General features: G+C 43.2%; 1 protein-coding gene across 5 annotated transcripts in view; it reads right to left on the bottom strand.

Annotated features, from left to right (window-relative positions):
- The window catches only part of LOC128688923 (plexin-B), a gene marked incomplete at its 3' end in the record, with an annotated part of 822,775 nt that overhangs the window by 670,767 nt on the left and 125,633 nt on the right, over positions 1-26,375 (bottom strand).

Here is a 26,375-nt window from a genome sequence, read left to right as displayed (position 1 = left end):
GTGAATACTAAGTCCAGCCTTGCTGGTTCATCCTCTCCTCTCTCTCTTGTAGTGCCCCTTACGTGTTGGTACATGAAGTTCTCCAGTACCACCTCCATCATCTTAGCCCTCCATGTATCTTGGCCCCCATGTGGGTCCAAGTTCTCCCAATCGATCTCCTTGTGGTTAAAGTCACCCATGATCAGGAGCTTTGCCCTGCATGCATGAGCTCTTCTGGCCACTTGTGGTGTGTGTGTGTGTGTGTGTGTGTGTGTGTGTGTGTGTACTCGCCTAATTGTACTCACCTAATTGTGGTTGCAGGGGTCGAGACTCAGCTCCTGGCCCCGCCTCTTCACTGATCGCTACTAGGCCCTCTCCCTCTCTGCTTCCTGAGCTTTGTCATACCTCTTCTTAAAACTACGTATAGTTCCTGCCTCCACTACTTCACTTGCTAGGCTATTCCACTTCCTGACGACTCTATGACTGAAGAAACACTTCCTAACGTCCCTGTGACTCGTCTGAGTCTTCAGCTTCCAGTTGTGACCCCTTGTTTCTGTGTCCCTTCTCTGGAACATCCTATCTCTCTCCACCTTGTCTATTCCCCGCAGTATCTTGTATGTCGTTATCATGTCTCCCCTGACCCTTCTGTCCTCCAGTGTCGTCAGTCCGATTTCCCTCAACCTTTCCTCGTACGACATCCCCCTGAGCTCTGGGACTAGCCTTGTTGCAAACCTTTGTACTTTCTCTTAACTTCTTGACGTGCTTGACCAGGTGTGGGTCCCAGACTGGTGCTGCATACTCCAGTATGGGCCTAACATACACAGTGTGTGTGTGTGTGTGTGTGTGTGTGTGTGTGTGTGTGTGTGTGTGTGCGTGTGCTTGCCTGTGTACACAAGTAAGCACAGATTTTCTGGGCTATTTGTGTTGAACGAGGTCGAAACTCATCTGGCAAGAATATAATAATAATAATACGTTAGGCTTAGGTGAGGTTAGGATAGAGAAGGTTACATTTGGTTAGGTTAGGTTAGACTATCTTAGGTCTGGTTCGGTTCAGCTAGGTTAGATTAAGTAAAGTAAAAGGACACAAGTGCAACTAATGTGGGATTTTATTGTGGCAACGTTTCGCTCTCCAGGAGCTTTATCAGAGCGAAACGTTGCCACAATAAAATGTCACATTAGTTGCACTTGTGTCCTTTTACTTTACATATTGTCGGTAATTCTACCAACTTTATTAGGTTAGATTAAGGTTTAGGTTTTTCCTAGGGGATTTTGTTTTGGAGGGTGGAGAGGGTGTTTGTCCAGCAGGATTTTTTTTTTTTTGGGGTGGATTTTGTCCAAGGAGGATTATGTTCATCAGGGGTTTTACCCTACGCTCCCTTGCTCCACTGTTTAAATTAATGAACACAGATGAACACTACCTGGAGGGAATTCCGGGGATCAACGTCCCCGCGACCCGGTCCACGACCAGGCCTCCCGGTGGATCAGGGCCTGATCAACGAGGCTGTTACTGCTGGCCGCACGTAATCCAACGTACGAACCACAGCCCGGCTGATCCGGCACCGTCTTTAGGTATCTGTCCAGCTCCCTCTTGAAGACAACCAGGGGTCTTCCCGTAATGCCCCTTATTGCTGGTGGGAGGCTGTTGAACTGTCTTGGGCCCCGGACACTAATTGTGTTTTCTCTTAGTGTACTAGTGACGCCCCTACTTTTCACTGGGGGTATGTTGCATCGCCTGCCAAGTCTTTTGCTTTCGTATGGAGTGATTGCTGTGTGCATATTAGGGACCAGTTCCTCCAGAATCTTCCAGGTGTAGATTATGATATATCTCTCTCGCCTGCGCTCTAGTGAGTACAAGTCAAGTGCTTCCAGGCGCTCCCAGTAGTTAAGGTGCTTGATGGAACTTACACGTGCAGTAAAGGTTCTCTGTACATTCTCTAGCTCTGCAATTTCACCTGCCCTGAATGGGGATGTTAATGTACAGCAGTATTCCAGCCTAGAAAGAATATGTGATTTAAAAAGGATCATCATTGGCTTAGCATCTCTTGTCTTGAATGTTCTCATTATCCATCCTATCAGTTTCCTAGCAGATGTGATAGTGGTGTATACCTATTAGAACTATTGACGCATATCCGAACTATGACCACAGATGGTCACTAGTATATACCTATTGACCCATATATGGTATAAGCGATAACTTACACTTGAAAATAAGTTGAATGACTAATGATTTTCATCACTGGGGCATTGGGGCTGAAGGAAATCATTGGGGCTGAAGCAGCCCCAAGACACCTCGTCCCCTTGGCACCGCCGCCTCTGTACTTAACATTAATACATAATGATAACAGCCAAGATTGAAGAATGTGGCCCACGGTACCTGTTATCTAACCCCCCCCCTCCCACCACACACACTAAAAATCACCATACGTGATCCTGTCACTCTACACTGGCGGGTCCAGGAGCCGTGACTCGGCCCTTCCAAACACAACTTTTGAGAATACAACCAGGCGAGCACTCCACTTTACACTCCTTCACACCACTCCCTCTACGCGCCATCACAGTTCCCCTGCACTCCATCCTAATCCCCAAGACTCCATCAGTTAAGTTTAATATGTTTATTATGCACCCCATACCCATCCTGTGGGCGGTAGTCAAAAGATTACAGAGGTACATAATGGGTCCAGGGACTGGGCCTCAAAGTTTTGATAGCTGAGCAAGTTACAGAGGTAATGAATTCACAATTTACAAAGGTAATGAACTCACAGTTTACAAAGGTAATGAACTCCAGGTAGGTCTAGTCACAATCATGACAAGTTACAAAGGTATTTACAGATTACAGAGGTACACAATGGGTCCAGGGACCGGGCTCCAAAGTTTTGATGGAGCCCGGTTCCCTCCATCACAGCCCCCTATACTCCATCACAGTCCCTTACACAACATTATCTCCCCTGGCGCCATTTTTAAACCTCTATTTCTTGTTACACTACTTAATATCCTTGTTATTATACTCTCCTCTACAATTCTTCCACTCTTGACGTCCTCAACAGTTCTCCATTCCCAAAACATCAACAAGGGCCGTCTCTCCCTAAACATCTACGAAGTCCGTCTCTCTCAGCTCCCTCTCTCCAATTGCTGTCAAGACACCCTCTTTCCCCTGGCAAGTTTTTCCCTCCCTACCAGCAACCAAGAGCCCTTTTTACCCTGCCAAGTCTCTCTGTTCTTCCTGACGACCAGGGTTTTCTTTCCCTTGCTAAATTTCTCCCTTCTGGCAATCAAAATCCTCCCTCCCCCTGTCAAGCCTCTCCCTCTTCCCTGCGACCAAGCCCCTGCCTGCTCTATCATGGCAGCGTTGTGGGTGGTAATGTTACGCACCTCCACCTCGAGTATAAAAGTCATGAAAAGGGAGAATTAGAAGGCGGGCTGGCGACCCAGCAATTATAATAGCATAAAGTGTCACACTCACCACGGTGAAGATCTTTACTACTTCCCTCAAGCCGCTTCCTCCCCTATCCCGGCACCCCTGCCCCCCCCCCCCAGGAACCGCCCCACGACTAAGGAATTGCCCAGACGCCAGGAGCGACCCCTGCCGCCCCAGGAACAAGCCCCTCTCCTAGGCCGAGTAGCATAGATGGAGACAAGGAAGGAGTGGTCGAGCATTTCCATAAATGTCAGACATGTCCTGAGTCGACCACTGTCGACCCTCAGCATAATACGTCATGTGTATGTTTTTAAGTGTATTAATGTATGTGTGTGCGTGTTTTATATGTGTGGTCATCATCGACCTCCCGTATAAGGCACACAAAACTTGTATGCATTTGAATTTATGAGAGTGTATTTGACGTGTGTGTGTGTGTGTGTGTGTGTGTGTGTGTGTGTGTGTGTGTGTGTGTGTGTGTGTGTGTGTGTGTGTGTGTGTGTGTGTGTACTCACCGAGTTGTACTCACTACTGCTACTTTGGCTATCACTGATTCCTGGCCTCTTGGGTATTATCACATCATAACTGCCACCTGTGTATTGAGCTTGTCTCCACAACCCACTGACCCTAAAGATATACACCCTATCATGCCTACGATTCATCTGTGTCTTCAGCTTTTACCTGTGTCCTTAAAGGTAGACTGGCCTGAGAACGGGCTACGAGAGAACTCGAAACAGGTCAAAGGTACATTACAGGTATGTTCCCTTGACCCTGGTCTTCTTAATTCAAGCAGTCATCATCAACTTCCCGTATATGGCTCATGACATAAGCGTGTAACTTGTCATCGTGATAACCAGCAACGATAACTCATCCTCCTCCTCATTCCTTCATTTTATTTTTCACAGCTTTATTTTACAAGGGAAGGAAGTCATGGAATTTACGAAGCTCTGGGCTCCAAACGACACTGAGCCTAATTATATATATAAATAATTTTTTTTTCATTCTCGATACATTCCTGGTCACAGACCGGGCCGCGGGGGCGTTGACCCCCGGAACTCTCTCCAGGTAAACATTTCACCCGTATGTCAATAGCTGTTAGCTCTGACACTTTGACGAAGCAAATGAAAACCAGCCCTCCAGACACCTCAGCATACAGTTCTACATGCAAGCAAAATTATTGCTACATTATGAAGTGGTTACAGCAGCATCAGCAACAATCCTTTGAACGTTTGAAGGATTCAATTGGCCTACATATCATGTCAGATGAGGAAGTAGCCAAGAAGTTCCAGTAAGAGAATCAATCGGTGGGCAGCTAAGACAGGCTGCCTGCCCACAGCTGACTTCCACTGTTCCACCGTCAGACTCACCATCTGCACCAGCACCCTTCACTATACATGAGAAACAAAAAAAAAAAAATGAGTATTAGCCTCCGAGGCATATGCAAACTTCTGAGACCAAATTATCAATTTTGAAACGATAATTTACCTGCACAGCTTAATCTAGTATCTTCCATAAAAATTTTTTAATGGAGGATGGCTTCCGAAAAATCAGATTAGAAAATAAAATAATTGTCTTAATAAATTCATACCTAAAAGGGTTTTGGATAAAAAATTCTCTCCTTCCTAATTTTAAACTTGCACACTTCGTGACAACGTACTGGAGAGAGATATGGAAGTGCAAAATTAAACCCAGTTAATAGCAGGAGTGTCATGAGCACAACACTATGTCGACAGCCACAAGGTCTTGACTATTCAACTAGCTACCAGTAGATATCAGAAATGCTGCCGTAACAGTGAAGTCTTTAAGAGGAAACTGGATCACTACTTCCGCAAAGTGTCAGATCAACAAGGTATTGGATGCGTGGACCAATGGGCCACCACCAACAACATTCTTCTTTCTTCCTTCAGACAGAACTTTATTTCCTTTTGAATCTATTACCACCAAGAACAGGTGGTGGCAGCTTATTAATTGATGTAATTACCCCATTTTCTCTGTAGTTTGTCCTCCCCCCCCCCCTATAGCCCAAATCAACAGAAAAGCCTGGTGCAAGGCTAGGCTCTGAGGTTACCTCTCGAAACTGCTCAAAGGTATCACAGGTATCATTAAATAACAAGGAACTGTACACAGCATTCTTCGACATAATTCCTGAAGACGCACAGAAGGGAAAGTGTCTGGATCTCTGATAAATCAAAGTACAGGTCGCTAAACAAATATACACACTCAGTTCAAGACCAGAAATGCATCATAAGCACAAGCAACAATTCTCGGAACCTCACGGATGGACCAGTAATTTAGAGGAACACCTTAGCCAAATTACAAAAAGCTCCAATGAGCGGGCCATTAAATGAAAAAGAACAACCTCAGGAGAATGTTTTCTCTCTCTCATGACACACAAACAAATGCAATGGTAACAGCGTCTTATTCAAAATAACTTGCCAGAAATAGCAGCAGTACATTCTAATACCAGACAGCATCAGCAGTAAGAGCAATAACAAGATGCACTCGGAATCTCGGAGCCACCACAATAAGCGCAAGCACAAGATATACTCTCACAACCTGAGAGCCACCACAATAAGCGCAAGTACAAGATATACTCTCACAACCTGAGAGCCACCACAATAAGAGCAAGCACTCTTCAGCGGAGACAAGTGAACACAAGTAAGAAGCAGCCAGCATTCGCCTTACAACACAACATCAGCTCAGACTGCAACAGCATCAGCATAAGTCAGTCAGAGAACACGGAGAGGTGCATACGGAAGAGGAACCTACTGGTGGGGGTGCGGCAGGTGGCGTCATGAAGGTGGCCGCGCTCGTAAATCATAGGTGCAGGCGACATGGCATCAATAATGGAAGAGTTAACCCCCCCCCCACCTTCCTCTTGCCCCGTCCACCCGAAAACCCCAGACCATAACCTCTACCCCCATTTTATCTTTAGTACAATGAATCTGCATTGTTTCTACGTGTACGCATGCATGTATTCTTACAGTCCCAATTTCTCTCCTCTTTTTCTCTTCTCAACTATTTGGGACAGGCCACTCAGAAAGATGGTAGTTCAGAATTTATAGAATCTACAGCCCTTCCGGAGTGAAGCCTTTGAAGTTCCATTAGTTGTTGAACCCTTAATGGAGTGCATGAAAATATTCTCATAGACCTACCGGAGTCACCCAGCTCAGGCTGGCATATTTCTACAGACTATGAAATCCATCCAGTATGACAGAATATAACAGGGGGTGATGATCTGAGGAATTAAGCCAAGATAACTTGAAAGTTAGGTAACAAAATAGTTATTTTCCTTCAACAGTTACATTTTCCATAAATTCGGTTACACTCACAAATGACACGTACAGGCCAGTCTTCTTACTCCTGCTATCCCTATTCAGTTAGCAGTAATTATTTATATGGGTTTAGCAGGATATTGTGGGCCACATCTTGTGATTATATATATATATATATATATATATATATATATATATATATATATATATATATATATATATATATATATATATATATATATATTATTTATTTTATTATCACACTGGCCGATTCCCACCAAGGCAGGGTGGCCCGAAAAAGAAAAACCTTCACCATCATTCACTCCATCACTGTCTTGCCAGAAGGGTGCTTTACACTACAGTTTTTAAAATGCAACATTAACACCCCTCCTTCAGAGTGCAGGCACTGTACTTCCCATCTCCAGGACTCAAGTCCGGCCTGCCGGTTTCCCTGAACCCCTTCATAAATGTTACTTTGCTCACCCTCCAACAGCACGTCAAGTATTAAAAACCATTTGTCTCCATTCACTCCTATCAAACACGCTCACACATGCCTGCTGGAAGTCCAAGCCCCTCGCACACAAAACCTCCTTTACCCCCTCCCTCCAACCTTTCCTAGGCCGACCCCTACCCCGCCTTCCTTCCACTACAGACTGATACACTCTTGAAGTTATTCTGTTTCGCTCCATTCTCTCCACATGTCCGAACCACCTCAACAACCCTTCCTCAGCCCTATGGACAACAGTTTTGGTAATCCCGCACCTCCTCCTAACTTCCAAACTACGAATTCTCTGCATTATATTCACACCACACATTGCTCTCAGACATGACATCTCCACTGCCTCCAGCCTTCTCCTCGCTGCAACATTCATCACCCATGCTTCACACCCATATAAGAGCGTTGGTAAAACTATACTCTCATACATTCCCCTCTTTGCCTCCAAGGACAAAGTTCTTTGTCTCCACAGACTCCTAAGTGCACCACTCACCCTTTTCCCCTCATCAATTCTATGATTCACCTCATCTTTCATAGACCCATCCGCTGACACGTCCACTCCCAAATACCTGAATACATTCACCTCCTCCATACTCTCTCCCTCCAATCTGATATCCAATCTTTCATCACCTAATCTTTTTGTTATCCTCATAACCTTACACTTTCCTGTATTCACTTTCAATTTTCTTCTTTTGCACGCCCTACCAAATTCATCCACCAATCTCTGCAACTTCTCTTCAGAATCTCCCAAGAGCACAGTGTCATCAGCAAAGAGCAACTGTGACAACTCCCACTTTGTGTGATTCTTTATCTTTTAACTCCACGCCTCTTGCCAAGACCCTCGCATTTACTTCTCTTACAACCCCATCTATAAATATATTAAACAACCAGACTGGACTCCGAAATCAGCAGAAGATAATAAATTTAGAGTATAATTTTAACTATTTGAAAATATATGTACTTCAACAACTACACTACCTGTAGTCTACCTGTAATCAGTTCCAGGGTACACTGTTTGTGGCGGCAGGTCCCAGATCAAGCTTCCTGGTTGATCCCCTAATCGATCATGGTGCCAGCAGCAAGCAGTTCATCGCAGGCACAAAACCGGCGTAAGTTAAAGTTTCCTCCTGAAGATAGCCGGGGGTATGTTGTGTGATTGGTATTAGTATATTTATTATACTTTAGCATATTCTTTATCACAAAACACATGACAATATCGCCTCCTCTCCTCTGATAAAAAAAAGATAACAAAACGGCTCCCGGAGAATTTATTGCCCGATTCATCCGACAGCTTCGTTTTATGGACCAAAAGAAATGAGTCAAATTTTAACTTATCAAAAAGAGGCATTATCGATAACATCGCACCGAGACGAAGCAGAAAAAAAAAAAAAAAAAAACAAAAAAAAAATAAGCACAACCAGGAATGCCGAAATACAAATACGTATAATTAATGTTGTCTTGTGGCAATAATTACCCCCAACAGCACACACCTCTCTTAAAAATCCTTCAAGCATAACGACAACATTTAATGAATGACAATAAAAATTATCATCTGCCTAGAATATAAACAACGCTATATCACCGACGTCGAAATAGGTATTACATAACTGCGAGAAACTATTGTAAATTAACCGTTTTTGAAGATTTGAGACCAACAATGTCAACTCTTCCTATTAGCACAAAATATTACCAAGGAAAAAAATCTAAATTTTAGGAAATGGGGAAACGTCGGTTTACACCAATTAATATTCATCAAGATACGAAGCCTTTCTTCATATTTATTTTGTATAGCGTCTTTTCATTGGCGTATAAAGTTTTGCAAGAAGTATCACTCCGACGGTGAGATACGAGAGTGCATCATCAGCGGCCAAATACCCAGGTGAACTGCAAATCTAGCGTGGCAGGCAGTTTAGGTATTCATAAGTTGAGTCAGATAAAGCTTGCCGTACACGCTTCCAGTGAAGGTTCTTACCAGCACATGCCTGTCCACCCGAGACTCGTAACTCACGCCCCGCCCGTCCCCGCCACCCACCCCCGACCCTTCACTGCCGCTGTGATCCTATCTTCCGCCTCAAGACACAACCTAATACCTCACCTCCTGCACAATTCCAATCCATCAACACGCCACCCACCTACCGGTGACCGGTTTATAGAGCTTCTGTACACTCACAGCCTGGCCTAAGACCTTGCAGATGTAAATGTAGGGAGCCACTGACTCCTGAAGATACCTAGGGGATACCCGAAAGATGTTTTCGGGGGTTAACGCCCCCGCGGCCTGACCATAAACCAGGCCTCCTGGTGGACGAAGCCCTAATGAACTAAGCTGTTACATATGGCGGCACGCACCAAACGCAAGAACACAGCTCGGCTAGTCAGGAACTGATTTGAGAAACTGCTCAAGTTCTCTCTTGAGAGCAGCTACTGCCAAATGTTTGTTGGTAATTCCCCTAATGCATGAAGAAAGGGCGTTGAAAAGTTTCACACCTCTTGCCATTTATCGAATCTTCTTAGTGTACTAGTAGAGAACCTGATGTTTACTGGATGTATCTTGCATAGTCTAAGTCTCTTGCTTTCATATGGAGTGATTTTGGTGCACAAATTTAGGAACAGTACCTCCAGGATTATCAAGGTTTAAGCTATGATGTACCTTTCTCGTTTACATTCCAAGAAATATGGTCACAGGGATTTCCAGCGTTCCCAATAATTTAGACGTCTGATTACATGTTTACAGACAGAGAAAATTTTCTGTTAGTTTCCCAGCTCGGTAATCTTGCCTGCCTTAAAGAAGGGCCATTATTATACAGCAGTATTCCAGCCTGGAGAGAGAGAGACTTGAAGAGTATCATCATTAGCTCAACATCTCTTGTCTTGAAAGTTCTAGTTACCCAGCATGTTAGTTTCCATGTGGTAGCAATAGCAACGCTGCTGTGATCATTGAATGTGACATCATTACTCTCGGAATTTATCAAGGGTACCTGGAGGTTATTCCGGGGATCAACGCCCCCGCGGCCCGGTCCACGACCAGGCCTCCCGATGGATCAGGGCCTGATCAACTAGGCTGTTACTGCTGGCCGCACGCAGTCCGACGTACGAGCCACAGCCCGGCTGATCCGGCACTGACGTTAGGTATCTGTCCAGCTCTCTCTTGAAGGCAGCCAGGGGTTTATTGGCAATTCCCCTAATGCTTGATGGGAGGCTGTTGAACAGTCTTGGGTCCCGGACACTTATGGTGTTTTCCCTTAGTGTACCAATGGCGCCCCTACTTTTTATTGGCGGCATTTTGCATCGCCTGCCCAGTCTTTTACTTTCGTAGGGAGTGATTTCTGTGTGCAGATTTGGGACCATTCCTTCCAGGATTTTCCAAGTGTAGATTATGATATATCTCTCCCTCCTGCGTTCCAACGAGTACAAGTCAAGTTCTTCCAAGCGTTCCCAGTAGGTAAGATGCTTGACAGAACTTATACGTGCAGTAAAGGATCTCTGTACACTCTCTAGATCTGCAATTTCACCTGCTTTGAATGGAGATGTTAATGTACAGCAGTATTCCAGCCTAGCGAGAACAAGTGATTTGAAAAGGATCATCATTGGCTTGGCATCTCTCGTTTTGCACGTGCGATCGTGGCACTGTTGTGATCCTTGAAAGTGAGATCATCAGACATTACTACTCCCTGGTCCCTTACATTATTTTTCCGCTCTATTGTATGGCCAGAGTCTGTAGTATACTCTGTTCTAGTTATTATCTCCTCCAGTTTTCCATAACGGAGTAGTTGGAATTTGTCCTCATTGAACATCATATTGTTTACCGTTCCCCACTGGAAAACTTTGTTTATATCTTCTTGGAGGTTAACCGCGTCCTCAGCAGATGACAGCCTCATACAGATCCTAGTATCATCCACAAAGGATGATACGGTGCTGTGATGTATATCTCTATGTCTGATAGGAGGATGAGGAATAAGATGGGGGCGAGTATTGTGCCTTGTGGAACAGAGCTCTTCACTATGGCAGCCTCCGATTTAACTCTGTTGACCACTACTCCTTGTGTTCGATTTGTTTGGAAGTTGAAGATCCATCTCCCCACTTTCCCAGTTATTCCTTTAGCACGTATTTTATGGGCTATTACGCCATGATCGCATTTGTCAAATACTTTTGCAAAGTCTGTGTATATTACATCTGCATTCTGATTTTCTTCCAGTGCATCCAAGGCCATATCAGTGATCCAGTAGTTGTGAGAGGCAGGAGCGACCTGCCCTGAACCCATGTTGCCCTGGATTGTGCAGATTTTGGGAATCCAGGTGATCTGCAATCCTGCTTAGCACTCTTTCAAAGATTTTTATGATGTGGGACGTCAGAGCTATTGGTCTATAGTTCTTGGCTAATGCTTTGCTGCCACCTTAATGGAGTGGGGTTATATCCGTCGTTTTAAGTGACTGGAATTTCACGCATGTCCAAGCTCCTCCTCCATAGTGTACTTAGGGCACGCGAGAGGGGTTCTTGCAGTTCTTAATGAAAACAGAGTTCCACGAGTCTGGGCCCGGGGCTGAGTGCATGGGCATGTTGTGAATGACTTTTTCGAAATCTATCGGAGTTTGGGTAATGTCGGAAATCTGGCATACATTTATGGAGTTTTGAGGCTCATTCATGAAGAAATCATTTGGGTCGTCGATCCTCAGGCCGATTAGTGGTTCACTAAACACAGAGTCGTACTGGGATTTCAATATTTCACTCATTTCCTTGCTGTCATCTGTGTAAGTCCCATCCTGTCTGAGTAAGGGCCCGATACTAGATGTGGTATTTGCCTTGTTTTTGGCATATGAAAAGAAATATTTTGAATTTCTTTCAATTTCACTAATAGCTTTAAGCTCCTCCTGTCTCTCCTGGTTCCTGTAAGAGTCATTTAACTTAAGTTCGATAGTTTCCACTTCCCTGGTCAGCGCCTCCTTTCGTATATCAGATATTCTAGCACACCTGAGGAGCTCATTGACTCTTCATCGTCTTCTGTAAAGGGAACGTCTTTCTCTCTCCAGTTTACTCCTGGTCTTCTTCTTTCTTAGGGGAATATGCCTAGAACATGCTTCAGCTGCCAGGAAGTTGATCCTTTCAAGGCACTGGTTTGGATCCATGTCATTTAAGATATCTTCCCAACATGTTTCGTTTAGGACATGGTTTACCTGGTCCCAGTTGATGTTCTTGTTGTTGAAGTTGTATTTTGTGAAGACACCTTCACAGGTACATGCATTCTGCTGATCAGGACCCCTATGCATGTACGTCTGGACTTTGATTAGGATGTGATCGGAATTAGTTGTTTTTTATATTCTTATGTCTTTTATCGGGTCCTTATTATTTGTGAAGATAAGGTCAAGTGTGTTTTTTAGTCTTGTTGGCTCCACTATCTGCTGGCTTAAGGTGTGCTTTTCGCAGAGACTTAGTAGCTCATGTGTGTGTGACCTTTCATCTGCGCTACCTCCGGGGATTGTTTCAGCTATAACATTATTTGCTACATTCTTCCATTTTGTATGCCTTAGGTTGAAATCACCAAGCAGTAAGATGTTTGGGGATGGAGCTGGAAGGTTTTCCAGACAGTAATCAATTTTCAGTAGTTGTTCCTTGAACTGTTGTGAGGTTGCATCTGGTGGCTTATATACAACCACAATGACTAGGTTTTGGTTCTCGATCTTTATTGATAGAACTTCAACTACCTCATTTGTGGTGTTCAGCAACTTCGTGCAGATGAGGGACTCTTTGACATACAGGCCAACCCCCCTCCCCCTTGCTGCCTGTTCATTCTGTCGCATCTAAAAAGGTTGTAACCACTTATCCATATTTCACTGTCAAAGTGATCTTTTGTGTGAGTCTCTGTGAAGGCTGCAAACATTGCATTAGACTCCTCCAGAAGTCCACTGATAAAAGGTATTTTGTTGTTGGTGGATGGCTTAAGGCCCTGTATATTAGCAAATATGAACGAGGTTGTATTCTGTGTTTGTTGGGGGGATTTTGTTATTGGCCTCAGTAGTTGTAATTCTGGTGGGGAATATATATATATATATATATATATATTCCCCACCTACACCTACATATTCCCCACTTACAAACCCACCAAAACTACTCCTTGCTGACTAAAGTTTAGTTTCAGCGATCGTCGCTGATCTCCAGTTGATGAACTAATCAGGCTACTGGTACTTGTAACGGACAGTCAGATGCAGAGATCCACAATCTGGCTGGTTAGGTACATTTTGAATTATCGTGCCAAGTTCTCTCTCCTGAAGACAGTTTGGGGTCTGCTGGCAATTCCTTTACCTCTCACTCACTGAGGTCAAATATATAAAATAAATTCTTGCTTTTTAGGTGAACGGGGACAGCAAGTATAAGGAAACACGCCCAACGTTTCCACCCGGCCAGGTATCAAACCACGGACACTCAGTGTGTGAGGCGAGAGCGTTGCCTACCAGGTATAGTGTGAGAATTATCATCGAAAAATTCATCGTTTCCCCCACACTCACACATACCTGCCGATTTATTAAACGTACCAATCCCCAACAACACACCCTTGCATCCACATACACTTCTATTTACCCACTAAAATACTCCACAGATAACAGCGCCATCGACCTATACATCTGACCACCCATCCACCCACTATACGGCTCACTTGCTCATCCACTAACCTATCGTCCAGCTCAGTTACCCACCTGCCTCCCTACCTGCCCACCAACTTCTCACCTCCCAGTAAACTCAACCACGTAATTGTCTACCCGTCCACCAACATACGTAAACACGTACCGACTTAACCATCCTCGGCTAGTTACCTACCTCTCTACCTAACCTTCATCCACCCCTCCTCTACCAGCCTACCTCCGTACCCACCCACCCTCCCTATTTATCTCCCTCCCTCCCTCTCTACCTAATCAGCATGGGGAAGAGTTGGTAGTGGCGCCGTGGGTGCATCTAGCACGTGAGGGGGATGCAAGACAAGAGGCCGCTACCAGCAGCATCAAACAACCACTGTCCTCATGGCTGCCTTCAAATCCCGTCGAGAAAGTAAAATTCAAACGCCATGCATTACAGAAACACAGGAAATCCAATGGATTATTATTATTTTATTTTGGTAAGCAATAAACCCTTAGGGGTCATACAGGCCCTGATGAATGGGAGGTAATCAAATTTAATCCGAGGGAGAGTAGCTGCAATTCCCTGGATCAAGATCCCTTCAGCAGCCTCAAGGGAGCACCAACTGAAGTGACCAAATATCCTCAACTAATGGGAACAAAATAAAAAACTATCAATATTTCCCGGGAAACGGTCCTAAACACCCTTAACCCACACAAATTTATATAAAAGCTGAATACAAAGCATACAAGAGCTGCATCAAATATGTTCTGCTGAAACAGCAGGCCAAATATTGAAAGAGAACGTACGAACGAAAAACAAGGGTTACTGAACTACTCAAAAACGAACATATGTTACGACAAAGATAATCTACATCGAGAGATTCTTTATATACGTAAATCAGAAACTAAAACATTCATACCAGATGGGACGCACAAAAGAGAAAAAAATTATAACGAAAAATCCAATTTAATAACCACCTAACAGGAGGATCATACACGGATACCTGAAAGATACCCAAAGGACATCTCCGGGAGGGGTCAACGCCCCCGCGGCACGGTTCCAGACCAGGCTTCTTGGACGAGCATAAACCAGGCTGTTATTGCTGGTCACACGAAGTGCAACGTACGAACCACAGCCCAGCTGTCAGGCATTGATTTGAGGAACTTCAGTTCCCTCTTAAAACGAAAAAATGAGCGAAATTCTTAAAGACCGGTATGAACCAATGATCCGGATAGTTGTCAGATTAACTCTGCCAACCCCATAAATCATAAGCACAAATTCCCAGAATTCGGTAAGGTAATACAAAATACAAACTATGCCCACGCAGACAGCACCAGGGCCCTGATTCATGGAAATCGTTATTAACAAAGTACAAAATGCCACTAGCATACAAACTGTGGTATTTGGAGAAGGCGTTCAGTATATCCAGGGATTTTCACTTTAATCTGTTAAATATATTTCTAATTAATTTACCAACTGCATACTCTAATTTGTGGAAATGAAGATTGAAAAGAGGCCATAAAAGGCGCATAGTTACACTGCACAAAGGAGACAGTGTCAACAGAGTAATACTTGTGTACTATATATCGTTATAGCTCCATTTTACAGGCAGGCTCCCTGGTCAAGCCTTAAGTAACGTGACGCCCTTTTGAACTACGCATGTAGACCGTCGGCCAGAAGCCAACTAGACCTAGGGAACAAGCAAACGGAGAGACCCAGGCTCCGCCACGAATACTCAGTACAAAGCCTCTATAACAGTTCAACAGTTGTTTTCTTGCTACCATCAGTTCTTATATAGAACCTAACAATGGTAGTGCTGAGGCAATCAGTTACAGGTCAGTATCACCAACTTGACATATTATAAAAGTCTCTGAAAAGGTAAGACAAGTTACAAATTTTAAGGCCAAGCATAACCTGCACAACCCAAGCCCATGACGGTGTTCCAGGGATCAACGCCCCCGCGGCCCGGTCCATGACCAGGCTTGTGACAACAACCAGACCATTATAACAAAACTATGTACTAATGTTGGGAAAGAAAACTAAACGGCAGACGTGGTCTACACGTAATAATAATTTCGAACAGAGGTACGAAGAGAAAGGAAAGAAAAGGGTGGGGACGGGAGCAAGGGCATGGAGGCCGAGAACGGTAATGGGAAGGGAATAGAGAAGAGGAAGAGAGAGAGAACGGCGGAGATGATGATGGAGGGGAGGCGGGTACGAAGGCCGCGACCATCACTCAAGAACAGATGAAGCCACTGGCAACAGAGGCAGCATTTTATGCTGTTCTGTCTGGAGAACAGAGAGAGAGAGAGAGAGAGAGAGAGAGAGAGAGAGAGAGAGAGAGAGAGAGAGAGAGAGAGAGAGAGAGAGAGAGAGAGAGAGAGAGAGAGAGAGAGAGGAGAATTATATATATATATATATATATATATATATATATATATATATATATATATATATATATATATATATATATATATGTTAAAAAGATACAAGAGAATAGGAATAAGAGACAAGCTGGGTAACACAAGATACAAGTCTGGCCTAAACGAACAATGAACGCAACGTGCATATTATGTTGTACATTTGCTATCCTGAGCCTCATCTTGCCCCCATCTCCTCCCTCCACGCCCCTGAACAAAGCACTGGCCACGTAAAGCAAGACACTCGACCACAAATTACTCCGCACAACACAAGACCCTGATGAACCAAATGTCAGCAACAACAAATGCTTTCAAGGTAATCGTTTTGGCTTTGTTTTCGGCTGAAGATCTACTTCAAGGTTGCCGAATGAAGACGACTCGCTTGACAGAGGACGATTCGCTTGACGAAGAACGGCTGGTTTGACTGAGGAAAGGAGCTATTTGACTGGACTTATACGTGCGGTTCTCAAACACGGACAAGGAAAAGAGATGAAGATTTGTTGGTGGACTGGAAAGAAAGGAAGCCTCGTACAGTAAATTATGCAAGATAAGCGGTAGGTGTCGGAGGGAAAAATGAATAATGATAGAAGAAGAAGAAGAAGAAGAAGAAGAAGAAGAAGAAGAAGAAGAAGAAGAAGAAGAAGAAGAAGAAGAAGAAGAAGAAGAAGAAGAAGAAGAAGAAGAAACAAGAGATGGAAAAAATCTAAAAGGTCACAAGAACATGGTATTAAACCAGGTCAACTCTCTTGCCACTGACCTGCCACTAAGGACCACGTGTGAGCGCAAATCTCTCTCTCTCTAATGGCAGGTAGCCACAGGTGGGATGACGTTAATGAACGCTACACTGACCATAGTTACTGCTGCACGCTCAACCACCTACAAAAGTAATAACCCGAGAAAAAATCATATATGAGGGGACGCCACGTCTCGACTAGCGACATTACATAACCTAGAACAGTTGTACAAGATCTTTAGCAATATAAGATGCTATCTGTTAATGGCTCCAGGGACCATTGCTCCCGCGTCTCGTCCTTAGGTTAGTCCTCTTAAATTGGAAAGGAAATATTACAGAAATATGAACTAATAAGAAACACACAGTAGAGTTTATAATGAACGTAAGCAGAACTTAGTAAAATTTATCTGTCATCCTACATGTTCACGAGACAGAAAGATAAGACCAACAATCCCGCCAGAGTGCATAAAAGACTTCCGTCTCACACTCATGACAGGAAAGCAGCAACTCCCTGGATGGATGCTGTCTACCAGCCTGACCTCTTCCCGATGCCAAGGAGAAATGATAGAAGAAAGGAAAGAGACGAGAGCAATGTGTAATGAAGGAGGGAGCGTAATGGATGACTCATACTGTTTCACTGAGAAATAAACGTGAAGAATTATGTGAATAAATAACTTTATATATTCTAATCTTTCACAGGAAGCGCCAAGCATCATCTTACAAGCACCGGCAGTTAATTTTAATAAAAAGTTGCGTACTATAAATAAAAATAAAAATATTATATAAACTGTACAAGTATTTTAACTTGGATGATCCTGGTAACTTTCACAATCAACCTATAAGAAAAGCTATGGGTTAAGTAGTCTTAATAATGATGACTCCATATGTATCTGAAGGATTTCCATTACAGATATCCAGCCCATCTTCCTAATCAGAGTTAATATATTATTTAGGCTAAGAACGTAAAACATGTGGCTGTGACCGCAATGAAAATGTTATAATCTGAACTCGCGCTCTCGCGCTTTTTGTAATATATTAGATTAGCGCAACCGTATGTTGCGGTATATGACAATCTAACCTAACCTAAATGACAAAGAAATGTTTCAGATCTAATGTAAGAAATCGATGTTTCCTTTAAGAGATGCTGATAGGATCACAGAAGCCAGGCAGCTGTGTCGTTTCTCCCTTAGATGAAGGAGGACTGAGCCCTCTACTGTACCCTGCAGTGAATGATCTACCCGGAATTAACGCAATAATAATAACAATTATAATAATAATAATAATAATAATAATAATAATAATAATAATAATAATACATACATACAGTCCATTAAAGCTGACAATAACCAATGCGTCGCCTAAATAAGTCATACAAAGGGAAGATATTAATCGACGAAGAGAAGACTACGAGAAGATGCCAACAACAAAAAACGACATATATAGCATAGTAGGCAGCAAAGTAAGAAGACAAAGGGTAATATAAATATATCGAGAAACTGAAGAAACGTCACATGAGCCAAATGAAAAAAGAGCCTCCCGTCGAGGGGTGGGAAAGGACCGCCCTCCTTGAGTACTGACTGAGAATCCTGGCAAAATGATGAGCCTTGCGGGACTCCCACAGTGGAGAGAGCAAGAGGACGGCCTCTTGCAGCGGGACTCTCACGGGGGGCGACCAGAGCCAGATGTGGGGGCCCCCGTGTAACCAGACCCCCCACAAGGCAGAGAACCCGAGAGCCAGATGACGGCCCCGTAGTTCACTGCGGGGCCTCACTAATGACCATCAAGCAGATAAATTTAGGATACACCAACTTGGAATACGAATGCAAACGGATGCCAACAGAGATGGACCCACTGGTATGCTTTCCTTACCTCTGAAAGGTTTTAAGAGTTTCTCTGCCATTCAAGCCCAACCTAAGGCGAGACATTTTTGATTAGCCGGATGTTGCTGTCTACGACTGTCTGGCATACACAGCAATAAAAACCTAACTGATCTGGCACTTGCTACAGGTGCTGGTCCAGGTTCTTCCACCTTTGTTCCTTGAAAACAGTGGAGAAATAAAAAGTTCAGGAAACTCCGAGATAGAAGAAATAAAAGATCACAGGAGAGATAAAGCAATACATAAAAGGAGAGGGCACAGGCGAGGGCATCTTTGTCTAGAGGCGGGTCCACGTAGTGCAGGACGAAGCCTCACCCCACCTGAACTCCCGCGTGTCCATCAGTGACGCAAATACTGTCAAGCCTCGGCCCTTCATGGAAATCTGACCTAAGGCTGGGCCGTAAGTTGTACCTATGCCCTCTAAGGATATACAAGTTTCCAGGCTAGTTATGTCATAGGTGAGCTGCAGCATACAATACGAGTTCAATCCCGACTCCTTGCTATTAGATATAATGCTTGCAAAATAACTATGCGCTTTTAGCGTTTGAGAATACTGAAAAAACCTCGGGGACTGGTGCATGTGATTGCGGCAAGATGATATTTCTGTATGTCCTTTCCCACGATGTTTCCGAGGTTGAGTTTAAATTGTGACGGGTAAAACCATCGATTCAACCATAAATATTACATATTTTTTGTATGTGACTGGGAGAGACTTCGGCTTGGGATACTGTAGCCGGTGGGTCACATTCCAGGCTCGCACACCTTGTAAAAGTTGGGAGACCAAAATTGCTTCACGCGCTGATTACTGTGTACTAACATGAACATTATATCTTTCACGTATAAAGGCGATTAGCGAGTGTCCCAGGTGGACCGTGTAAGCCCTCTTCATCTCTGCAAATTGTCAAAGGATTAACAGATCTTGTCAAGGATGACGTATCCAAGATCATAAGCAGAGAGAAATTCAATTTCCACAAGTGAGGTTGATGGATAAGTGGAAGAAAAAACGTCAAAGGCACCAAAACCCGTTCTTGAAGCTAAAGCAAAATGGATTTATCCTTAAAATCAAAAAACGTAATCCTGTCTGGCCCCAGCCACCGTCACTGTAGACAAGCGTGGAAAACGAACATAACAAAACCCAATATGTAAAGATTACTTGAGTGCTGCGCTCGCCCACCGCTCCACTCTTACCTTTAATACTACTCTTCGTAAAGGGCAACGACTCGCTGCTTCCTGGGAACAGGATGCGTCTCTCTGACCGGCAATGGAAAAAGATGGGAGAGGAGGTGGCGGAGGCTCGAGTCCAAATGCATGGTTGATCTGCGTTGAGCGTCTAGCTAAGGCTTAGCCAAGGCTTAGCCAAGGCACATTACAGATGACTACCTCAATACTCCTCCACATTTCAATACTTATAAGGTGGCGAGAAAAAAAAACTTCAAACGCAAAATAAATCTTTATGAAGACGATCAACGCAAGCTGAGAACTGCCTTGTGAAGTCCCCCATGTATGTTGCATGAAAACTAGTGAGTATACATTATATACAATGAAAACCGAGGCTCCCCCGCGGGACTCATGATCGAGTTGACATGAAAAAATACTGGATAACACAAGTCTAACATTAATGAAGCAATGTGTGTGGCGGCCATCATCTTCAGATACTAGACAAACTCACCACTCCGATCCTCATACTTAGTCAACACAAGACCCTGGTACACCTGAGGGGAGGAGGAGGAGACCTGAAGAGTAGTGACAAGTAATGTTTTAGAGAATGAAACTAGTAATATAATAAGAAAATGCTTCTAGAAGCATTTACATGGAAGTGTTTTGAAGTTCTCTAAGCTGTCTGATATAGTGCCCTGCATGACCTACCAACAAGTTCATTGTGATCACTACGGTTCTCTCTGAGGTGCACTTAGAAAAGCTTAATTCCCCGTTTATCAGTATTAGCAGATGGGTTAAAGAGAAAAGAGAGAGAGAGGTGGGGTGGGGAGAGAAGGCGAGGACACCACACTCAGAGATACAAGGAGGGAACCACGAAGAAATTTTCAATTTAACAACTACTATATAAGAATCACCTCAGTCACAGTAAAGATCACAAGCAACATTTAATGCTAATGTTATAGATAAATAAACACTAATGATGGTTCACTCTGTAGGTCCACGGACATGAGAAACACGAATGAACAATAAAAGAACAGAAACACAAAGACAGAGATAATAATAATTAAAAGGAAAACGGGAAGATAGAAAGCAAGATGAAAATAATAAGAGATGAAAACAATAAGAACAAATATAAATGAAGAACTAGGGAAATGAGGACGAAAAAAAAACAAAACAAATAAGGTGACGAAGCAGCGATCACAGAATTAATGTTGTTTATGAAGGCGGGATTAGTTAGGAAAGTAGGAGGGGTGGGCAGAAGCCATGTTGTAAAATGCCACTTGTGGCTCCAGCAGCAACAGCCTGGCTGACCAAGCAAGCACCAGACGAGCCTGGCCCATGGCCGGGCTCCGAGAGTAGAGAGACTCTCGAAGCTCATCAAAGGTATATCAAAGTTAAAGGTACGTGGTAGTATCGAGCCCACAATACACCCTCATATCCAATTTCTTTTAGATTTCGGGAGAAACCGAACGTTTTAAAATACTATGATATGCCTCGCGTTGCCAAACGTAAGCCACATTTTATTTTACTTTTGTTAATGGCGTTATTTATAAGTAAGCTTTCAGCACACCCCACCTTTTTTTCTTCCCTCCCTGTAGGAAGTTTTTCTTTCCATGTCCATGTATATATATATATATATATGCTTTTATTTTGTGTTCTGTGCTCTGTTCCTGCGAGAGAGACCTAGTTTTTTTTACTGCCAGTCATGGTCAGGGACGACCATGTGGTAGGTGGCCGAGCGAAATGTAGCCAGGGAGACTACATGCCTAATTCCTATAGTTTCCACCAGAGGCCAGGCCTCTCGATGGGCATGCCAGCCTGCCCACCCCTGCCTCTATCTTACTCTCTCAGCGGCCTTCACTCAGTCAACGAGGCCTACTCCTCTCTCCCTCCCGGGCCATGGGCACTTAACACTGCCTGTGTACCCCATAACATTGCAAATAAAGTAAGAAGCCTCCGAAGATCTTATCTTCACTCACCGCAATCAAGAATCACCAATAAAACTGGTAAACAAATGTATGCTAGACTAACTTAAGCAAACCTAACCAAATCCACCCAATTCTAACCTAACCTAAAATAACGATAGTAGATAGGTATGAGAATGGCATCAGCTGAGGACATAACCTCTTACAGCCCTAATTTTTACAGGGGTGGACCGGTAAGCCAACGGAAGGCCTCGGTCAGATGACCAAAAGCTCCAGCGGAGGGTCATCATATGACTAAGACCCAAGTCAGGAAACACTTGTCCTCTTTCCTGGCAAACCTTATCTGATGAAACTTTAATAACGATATTAGAATCGGTATGAGAATGGCATCAACCGAGGACACAGCAACCTCTTAAGTGACAAATCTTCCAGTGAGCCATTGACAATAACGCGATTTCACTGAGGACAAGTTTCAGTTTCTCGGTTATGGAAAAACAGATAATAAAGACTGGAACGGAGTATAAAACATGAATCACTCAAGAGAGCGTAATAGTAATGCGAGAGACCTTGGAGTGATTATGTCAGGTCTCACTTACCTTCAAGGATCACAACAGCGTCATTATCACGCCACGAATATCAAAATTATCCCTGGCTATCCACTTTGATAATTACAAAAACAGGACACTACTGGGAGTGGAAGATTCATATGGGATCCCAGCCTACATTTTGTCTACCTAATTAATGTTCACCTAATTACCGCCCAGTCTCGGACCACAGCCCAACTAATCAAAAATAATTTGAAACAAAATGTCAAGTTCCCTCTTGAAGACTATTAGGAATTTTTGTGTAATTCCCCTTAATGTTAAAAGGAGGGTGTTAAAAAGCCTTGGATCTTAAGACCTAATTTTCCCAAACAAAACTTGAAAGGAAAGTAGCAAGAGAAAACAAGAATAATTTCAGTTTTAAAAAGCGTTACGCTGTTCACGAGCATTTCCACACTTCGTGAATAGCGAACTTGTTTTATTTATTTCCCCAAGGAAAGGCAGTCGCCTTCGAGGGAAGTAGGTCGCATTCAACCGTTCAAACTTTTTATATATTTTTTTTAAAGATTATGCAATCTTAATCATTAACTCTACAAAATATATATATATATATATATATATATATATATATATATATATATATATATATATATATATATATATATATATATATATATATATATATATATTTGCAAACTAAATAGCCAGATAAATAAGATAAAATCTTCAGCCAGTTCGACTTTCCTCAACCTGAACAGAAGTCACAATACTGTGACCGGAATAATTTACAACTAATCCACATTTAGGACAGGAAATTGAAAACTTCCTATGAGTTAGACGTGAGATTATCTCATTAGCAACTAATATTTTCTTGTGGCTTCCTTCCCTCATGCAAAAGTAAAACAACTTAAGAAGATATACTGAAAATATGTTCAAGTAAATTATTTATTCTTTAGAAATTAAAGGCCATTCCTGTGATTGGTTTAGTGGGTTCCTGAGCGGTCGCAGCCCAGCCTGAAGCCGTACTTCCTTGTTAGCTGTCTAGTTAACCTTACTATTGCCGCTAGCGACCCGCAGGACCAGCCAGACAGACACACACAACAAGCTGACTGATCAATCCAATGTAGAAGGTTCCGATCCAGTTTCTTTTTGACAGCTGCTGCCACTTCATAAGTCACGCAGTTTTTAACAAGTGCAAAAGACGCGTACATTTCCGAGATTTTTCACAGACCCCAGGTGGTTGTCATACGAGGTGGACGTGTCTTTGGAGATTCACGTACCAAATTTAAGAAGCGTTCAATACCTAAAAAAAAAAAAAAAGAGCCACTTGACACTAACTTTCACAACGCCAATGGCGGGACACACGTAAACAATACAATTATCTTCTTAAAGCCAAGACGTTACCCACGATGGACACTACTCTGGGAGATAATTATTCGTTTTTTGCCGACCCTTCTCAAGACGAAGCTGCCACTCCTCCGATACTTAGCTACACCGGAACGATTAACAAGGATGTTGGTCTGTTTTTGTTGCTTTATCTTTGCTGTTGATGTCAAGCCAACTAACACGTTAACCTTTAGTAGAATCTCCCCCCCCCCCCCCTAAAAGAATTATGAATATAATAAAGAAAAAGGATACAGAATTTATTTTTGGTTTGTCTAGGTATAAACATATTTCTCTTTTGTTACAGCATGACTGTAATGGAATACTAGTAAACTGAGTGTAGCGTGTGTATGAGTGTAGGTAATTGTATGTGGAATGGTCTTAGCTTTGGGGAGCAGAGTAAACCAGCATTCAAGTCAATATAATGTCTAACAGGGCGCTGACAAGAGATGCGAAGATCACAATAGAGTAGAATCAGTAAATTCGGTGAATAAGAGTTAAAAAGTTAGTCCAGGAGCTATGAATCCACCCGTACCGTGGGTAAGGTACTGTTTCACATCTATGCACTTACTTGTGCCAGCACTTTCACTAAATTTACTAGGCCTCGAGCTGCTTAATTAATGAGCTCTGTAGAGTTAAAAATGCGATGAAGTTTTTTTTTTTTTTTCAAAAGTTTTAAATTAATTTTAGCGAAAGTCTACAAGAGCCCATTGAGACCTAACGTACGTTGTATATTATACAATGAATAAATGATAAGGGCATAACTGAGTAATTACAATAAGCTTATAACATTTCTCAAAAACAACAAATGACCAACCAAAAAAAAGAATAAACATACCGTACAATACGTAATGCTTTTTTTCGCATCAGTGAAAGTGAAATACTCTGTTCTCTCAAGGTGCAATATTCGCCCTAATTTTCTTTTCATTCTTATTTCCAACATAAAGACATAGTCATGGCACTTTATCATCCTTTGCAGACGATACTAGAATTTACTTAAGATGGGAATCCATGGATGACAAAACACGTCTCAATGCTGATATAAACCAGGTCTTCCGGTGGGCAACGGAAAACAATATGAAGTTCAATAAGGACAAATTTCCGTCACTCCACTTTGGAAAACTAAGAATTAAAAACCGGAAATAAGTATAAAAACTCAAACCACTCAACAGAGCGGATAAGGAAGCCGGGAGAGTAGCTGAAACTTGAACCCAGCAACCACAACTCGGCTAGCACAATAGAGAGAAATAGAGAGAGAGAGGAGAGAGGAGAGAGAGAGAGAGAGAGAGAGAGAGAGAGAGAGAGAGAGAGAGAGAGAGAGAGAGAGAGAGAGGGAGAGAGAGAGAGAGAGAGAGAGAGAGAGAGAGAGAGAGAGAGAGAGAGAGAGAGAGAGAGAGAGAGAGAGAGAGAGAGAGAGAGAGAGAGCTAGCTTACAGCACTTCGCCGTATCTCGCATCTGCTTGACAGTAGAGGTTGCAAGATTCTGTACGAGGCACAAGTACGCTCACACCTTGAGTATGCTCCACTTTTCTTGGTTTGCCTGCCCCCCTCTCATCTGCGACTGCTTGACAGAGTAGAGAACAGAGCAAGACGTCTCATCTCTCGCCTGGACCCATCCTGGATAGATCTGGCATTTCAGCAGAGTCTTCAACATAGGAGGGATGTGGGTGGCCTTACTGTTATGTACAAGGCCAATATTGTCAAAGTACAACACTTGGATCCACTTCGAGGACAGCGTGAAACAAGCTTTTATGCCACAAGACGGGCAGAAAGCAGCGACTTCACTCTGGCTGTGCCCTTCTCCAGAACATCACTCCATCTGAGATCATGATATACCCAGGATGACTCGTGTATGGAAACACATTCGTACATCATGATGATGTCAACGAGATAAAATCAGTTGATCAAATGAAAATGCTGGCCCACAGATGGCTCCAACTTCATCCTGTTTCCTACTTGTATGTCTCATAACAATAAAAATGCTTTTAAATGAGCTGATGTAGGTAACAGCTCTTAGCTTGCCAATAAAGTTAGGAATCCTTAACCTGTGAATAGCTTGGCAATAAAGCTAGGGATCCTTAACCTTGTCAAACCCTGTGTAAAGAGAGAGAGAGAGAGAGAGAGAGAGAGAGAGAGAGAGAGAGAGAGAGAGAGAGAGAGAGAGAGAGAGAGAGAGAGAGAGCGAACACGAACACACACAAAGTGATGTAGTGGAGGCAGGATCTATACATAGCTTGAATAAGAGGTGTGATAAAGCTCATGCAGCAGGGAGAGAGTGGACCTAGTAGCAATCAGCGAAGAGGCGGGGCCAGGAGCTATGAATCGACCCCTGCAACCACAAATAGGTGAGTACACACCGTGCGCGAGAATCAGTACAGGTAATTCATCAGAATTTAGAGGGATCCAGGAGCTATGAATCGGTCTCTGCATGCAGAATTAGGCGAGCACATGCTAAGCTCCAGAAAATATACCCAATACACAACTTCTAACTAATGAGCGATTAATACCCAGCCGTGGGATGAGAGCAACCTAGAGCGACGACTGTGATAAATTCCTGACGATTATCTCA

Source organism: Cherax quadricarinatus, chromosome 16 (assembly GCF_038502225.1).
Source record: "Cherax quadricarinatus isolate ZL_2023a chromosome 16, ASM3850222v1, whole genome shotgun sequence".
Lineage (NCBI taxonomy): Eukaryota > Metazoa > Arthropoda > Malacostraca > Decapoda > Parastacidae > Cherax > Cherax quadricarinatus.
This window is presented reverse-complemented; position numbering and strand designations above follow the sequence as displayed.